At 35.5% G+C, this 6,327-nt stretch overlaps 2 non-coding genes across 2 annotated transcripts; one reads left to right on the top strand and one right to left on the bottom strand.

Annotated features, from left to right (window-relative positions):
• Positions 1-202: 202 nt before the first annotated feature.
• LOC111758752 (U6 spliceosomal RNA) lies at positions 203-309 on the top strand. Its single transcript, XR_002792919.1, has one exon. It is a non-coding gene; the product is annotated as a U6 spliceosomal RNA (small nuclear RNA).
• A 3,915-nt stretch (positions 310-4,224) lies between these two features.
• LOC111758747 (U1 spliceosomal RNA) lies at positions 4,225-4,388 on the bottom strand. The gene has a single exon (XR_002792914.2). It is a non-coding gene; the product is annotated as a U1 spliceosomal RNA (small nuclear RNA).
• Between the last annotated feature and the right edge of the window lie 1,939 nt (positions 4,389-6,327).

The following is a 6,327-nucleotide window of genomic DNA, read 5'->3' as shown; positions in this document are numbered from 1 at the left end:
AGTTTATTTCTTCTAGAATCATTACCTTCCAAAACAAGATATTAATCATTAGAGGATTTCATTCAGCTCCATCCATGGTGCCAAAGACATTTTCCCTCAACCTCAATGGAATAGTCAGAGGATTTTATATCCTCTCAGGCAGGGACTTCCCCCACTAATTAGCAGGAAGCTTCTTAAGCTCCCCCTTAAGAATAAGGGTGTAGTACTTGCTTTGGCAGCACATATATTGAAATTGGAACAGCACAGAGAAGATGAGCATGGCCTCTGTGCAAGGATGATATGCAAATTCATAAAGCATTCCATATTTTTTCATTTAAAAAATGGGAAAAAGATTTAAATAGACATTTCTCCAAAGAGGAAATATAAATGGCCAAGAGCACATGAAAAAATGTTCCATATCACTGGCTTCTAGGAAAATGCAAATCAAAATGACAATGAGGTACCATCTTACACAGCATAGAATGGCACTATTGAAGAAACAGAAATCAGTAAGTGCTGGAGAGAATGTGGAGAAATAGGATCACTCCTTCACTATTGGTGGGATTGTAAAATGGTGCAGTCTCTGTGGAAGACAATTTGGTGGCTCCTCAGGAAGCTAAATATATAACTGCCATATGATCCAGTAATTCTTCTGTTAGGAATATATGCAGAAGAACTAAAAACTGTGACATGAACAAACATCTGTGCACCAATGTTAATAGCGGCATTAATCACAATTGTCAAAAGATGGAAACAACACAAGTATCCATCAACCAATGAATAGGTAAACATAATGTGGTATACATACAATGGAATACTATGCTGCAGTAAGTAGAAATGAAATTGGGACATATATCATAACATGGATGAACCTTGAAGACATTATGCTATATGAAGTAAGACAGATACAAAAGGACAAATATTGCATGGTCTTGTTAATATGAAATAAATGCATGGAGTTAAAATCTAGAGTATAGGTTATTAGGAGATAAGAGGAATGTTGATAAGAACTACTGATGCTTAATGTATGTAGAAGTTTTAATTAACTTGAGTAAAAGAGTGGAAATGGATAGAATCGATGGTAACACATAGTGAGAAGCAGCTGGTTAATAAATGGGATCGTGATTGAAAAGTGTATTCTAGAGATGTAAATGTCAATTGAAAGAAAACTAGAGAATAATATAGGGACTGAATAATACAGTGAACCCGGAGGTGGATGAGAATTGTGGTTAATAGTACAGATGCAAGAGTGTCTCTGTGAGCTAGCATGGATGTACATCACTATTGCAGGGTGATGGGAATGTGGAGAAGCTTGGGAAAAATACAACTGGAGTGATCTATGAACTGTGGTTAACAGCAATACTGTGATATTCTTGCATTAATGCCGAAGATGTACTGTGCTGATAATTGGGAGGAGAGAGGTATGGAAAAAGTGTGTGAAATGTATGCTATGGACCATGATTGGTGATAATAGTCTGATGATATTTTCCCATAATCTGTAACAAATATTCCACCACAGTGTGGTGTTTTGGTGAAGAGGTGTTGTACAGGAATTCTACACATGCATGATTGTTTTGTAAGTTCATGAACTTTGTAATAAAAATATATTTAAGGGAAGCAGGTGTGGCTCAATCAGTTGGGCTCCCGTCTACCATACCCTGGGTTTGCTTCCCCGGGCCTCGTTGTGAAGGCAGGTTCGCCCATGTGCCACGGAGTGCCACTGGCCTGCAAACTTCATGTAGAGCAGACTCAGCAAGGTGACTCAAAAAAAAAAAAAAAAAAGGGAGAAAAGCAAAACCAAAAACCAAAAACACAGAAGAGCATGCAGTAAATGGACACAAAGAGCAGACAGCAAGCAAGCTGCAAGGTGGGGGAGATAAAAAACAGTACAGACACGGAAGAATGCACAGCAAATGGACACAGAGAGCAGACAGCAAGCAAAATGTTACAAGGGGGGGGATAAAAAATATATATATATAAATATATATTTTTAAAAATAGGGTGGGTTGAGGGGATAATAAACCAAATATAAGATACAAACTAGTTAGTAGTAATATTTTGATGATGCCCTTGCATAGTTTGTAACAAATGTGTCACAACAATTCAAGGTGTTGGTGGAGGGGTGATGTATGCGACCCCTGTCTGATGTTATGCATGGTTATTTTGTAAGTTCACAATTTTCTATATACTTACTGTTTATGTACTTTCATGTATGAATGATACACTTCGATAAAAATATATTAATAGAAGAGTAAGGGTGTTAACTCTCACGGGGTGGAGTTGAGGCAGGTTAGTACAGGGAAAGAGGGAAAACAGCTAGGCCAGCAGAGAACAAGGCCATGAGACCTCACCCAGAAAGCCTTGAGGGGAAGACTGCCACTAAAGAACAAAGCTGGAAAGACCCTCCTGAGACCCTGGCAGGTTCCATTTGGGACAATTTCCAGGGTTAAGGGGAAGCCCTGGATAACTCCAAACAACAGGACTACCCATTGGGTGGCCGAGAGCTAATATGTGGGGCAATCAATCAGAACAGCAAACAGCTGGGACTCCTCCCCAACAGCAGGAAAGGGGAGGAGGAAAGACTTTAAAAAGGCCTAATCTGGGGCCCTACATGCGCATCTCACCCTGTAGCATGTCCACACCCACATCTCAAGGTCTCAAGTTATGGCATTTCTATTCTTAACAGTTAAATATAAGAGACATGTGAGTTACAGGTTTCAAAGATCCCATGACATAATGGCTTGGTAATTTGACACCAGAGGGAGAAATTATGCTGCTGCAAGAGAAAGTTTTCTATGGATTCTTAGAAAGAAGGGAGTGATTTGTGAATATCACTTAAAAATTATTTGTGTACAGGTTACCCGCTTTCAAACATGAGCTCCTTCAGGGTGAATATTGCCTTTAAACATAATTTTTTCTTATTGTATAACAATGTGCATTAATGTAATTCATGTCCAAACATTCATTAAATTTAATTGACTTCTGGTATTAAATTTTTATAAGCATTTTATTTGCATACGATGAAAAATATTCCAAAAAATTCTAAGGTGATACATGGAAAGTGAAATATTACCACTTTCCATCCAAAGTAACTCTTAGCTCTTCCTATTTTTATTTGTTCTGGTTTCACCTCCAAACTCCAAATAATATGCCAAAATATGAGTGACAAAGAATTTTTTCACTTAGCACTAATGCTGATCTCCCTATTCTAACCAAGTTCCCTAAATTATATTTTAATCTTTAATTCTTCTATTAGTGTTGTTGCAGATTTGGTATTCCAGGATACAGATTATGATGGAGATTCATGTATAGAAAAATTATAGGGGAGGGCCCTGGCAATCAATACCTATGCAGGAAGGTAAAGGAGAAGTTATGGGCAGAGGGAAAAGTTAAGCTGCCATGAAGTTTTGATAGAAGGTTCTGTACTGCACAATAGTGAACTCGGAAGCTAGAATGGTGTTTCAGAGTTGTCCTTAGGGAATTGAGGTTGGGGATTTTACCAGTCATTGGATAAATGTTGCTCATATGACAGGGTTGGATGTCTTTTCAGTCAAAGACATTTCTTGGAGTTGATTGACAGCTGAGGGCTATGAGCTGGTTACAGACCTAGTAGTGAGGAGAATAGGTTCTTAAGTGCTGAAGCAGAATCTGAGCAGTGCATCACAGTGTCCACTACACTTAACTTTATCATACATCTATTTTTGTCACCTTAACATTTGATTATATCTCTTGATTCTTAAGAAGTAGCTTAAACACACCAAGGTTATATTTTCTCTCATTTAAATAAAGCAGGAGAAAGAAGTCTGGGACTGGCAAAGAGACCCTATGGTAATCAGGAACACAAGAACCTTGTTTCTGTCTTTCAGTCTTTCATTTATAACACTGATTCCCTTTTCCCAGGCTATTTCATATCTAAGACAGATCTTGGAGCTCCATCCCATCCCATCCCATCCCATCCCATCCCATCCCACCCCATTCCACTTAGCAGAAAGAAAGGGCTGCAGCGTACTTCCAGCTGACTCTTTACCTAACAGATTCTCCTAAATGTTCCTGGGTCATGACATGGTCACATGGCCCATCTAGCATGAAGGAAGAACAGGGAATGTCACTGAAATTAAAATGGGATCCATCACTGTAGAAAAAGGACAGTGAATATGGGGAACCAGCAATCTCTGATATATAGATAGATAGATAGATAGATAGATAGATAGATAGATAGATAGATAGATGTCATTTTTTTCCCCCAAGGGGTTAGTTCAAATGCAGTCCCCCACTCCCAGAAATTACGCAGTAGAGTTTCCCACATTTGGGGAAATCACAGGGTCAGCACATCCAGAATGGAATCCATTAAGCCTCGCCTTTGGAAAACCACCTTCATGATCATGGTTTCTCCCTGGCCTAGTAAGTATAGTTTCTTAGATATATACATCTACATATCTATAGCTATACCTATGTCATCTATATCTATAGGTCTATTATTATTTTTTAGCTCTGGCAAACAATAATCATTTCTCTAATTTTAAATATTGCTTTAAAGTATGTTATAATTGAATAACTGTCCTAAATACTATATTAAATTAAGTTTTTTTAAGACTGTTGAAAAGTAGTTTAAAAGAATGTTATTCAAATTGCTTCACTTAAATACTAATATTCAGAACCTTTAATTTAGAAAGAAAATTATTTTCAAGCCCTACCACCCAGGTAATTCAAATAGCAGGGGAATTATACTTATAAAAATAATACTATGCTTTCATGTATAGTAAGTTTTCAAATCCAAATGTACAAAATGTTGGAAACGATTAAACTAGTCAAAATGACTATAATTATAGTTAGCAAAAGAGAGAACAGCCAAAGCATTCTTGTATTATATTAGCTTGATGATAAAACACAGAAGGTAGGAGGAAAAAAAAACAGAAATTAAGGGAGTAACAACAGCCAGAAAAGAAAAGGTATCCAAAACAATTTTGAGGACACATATTCATTTATTAACAATAGTTCATTGCTGTTCAATATGTGTAGGGTTTACGTAGGAGTGAGCTATAAGGAAATGATGAGAGGTTGACATTTAATTAGAATCACGGGGAGGATAATAGGACTCAAATGGAGAAAAAGGCATTGGTAGTTATCATCTTATCAATTAAAATAATATAAAACATTAGGCATCCTGATATTAGAATAGTTAATATTTGTCCTAAACCAAAAATCTTCTTGTTGTCATGGTATTAAAATTGTTGCTATAAATTGACTTTCCATAGGACTGTATAATAGGAAATTGTCTCGAGGAAAGAGATGAGTTGAAGTGTAGAAAAATAAGGAACTGGGAATATAACTATTGAAGAAGGAATGATTTAATAAATCTTCAAATATCTGAAGGACTTTGTGCAAGTATGGTAATCAATATTTTCTTATATTGAAGACAGAACAAGGGAAACTAGGCTTAATATTAAGCATGATGGATTTGAGTTAGCACATAGTAAAATATTTTCTGACAGTTTGAAAGTTGAAGTGAATCTTTTGAAGGTCTTTTAAACAAGAATGGATTCTTACTTTTCTGTGATGTTTTATATATTGTCTGGACTGATGATTGAAAAGATGGATGATATGATCCATTCTTATACTTATAATCTCATGTTGTAATACATGGATTTTGTGTGAAATATCCTCATGAAATCCCCTCCATGAAAGTTAAACTAAACTATCTTTTTGTAGAAGAAATCTGATATTAAAACAACTTGGAATGATATTACAATTTTGATATGACCTTTTCCTAAGGATGTAATTTTAAATTTGGAATACTAACAGTGTGAGAACATGACTAAAACCAAACCAAACCAAAAGAGAACATTCTTTAATATGTTTTGACAACCTTAGATGTTTTAATAATCTTTAGTTAATTATTATTATATAAGTAATATACCAGTATATTAGATACGTTTCTCACTTATAGAAATAGTTAATATTCTTTTATCAATTAAATGTTTTTTCAATATACAATTGTATTTCTATAATAATAGTAATAGCAATAAATGATCAGAATTTGAAACTTAAAAACACCATTTATATTAGCATAACAAAATATGAAATACTTTAGGTGAATTCTGAATCAAGTTGTAAAAATCCTGTACACTAAAATCTAAAAAATATTTTGGAACAAATTAAAGGAGATCAAATACAAGTAGAGATATGCCTTTCTCCTGGGCCAGAATACTCAATATTGTTAAAATGTCAATTCTCCCCAAATTCTGCCTAGCTTCATGGTCATCTAATGATTGATTGGAGGCTGTGTTCAAACATTTTTGGTCAGTAAATCTTCACCCTCTGCCAAGTGATTTTTGAATATGAACATTC

This window comes from Dasypus novemcinctus, chromosome 2, assembly GCF_030445035.2.
Source record: "Dasypus novemcinctus isolate mDasNov1 chromosome 2, mDasNov1.1.hap2, whole genome shotgun sequence".
NCBI classification, from domain to species: Eukaryota; Metazoa; Chordata; class Mammalia; order Cingulata; family Dasypodidae; genus Dasypus; species Dasypus novemcinctus.
Note: the sequence above shows the minus strand (reverse complement) of the source record. Positions and strands in the feature narration are given on the sequence as shown.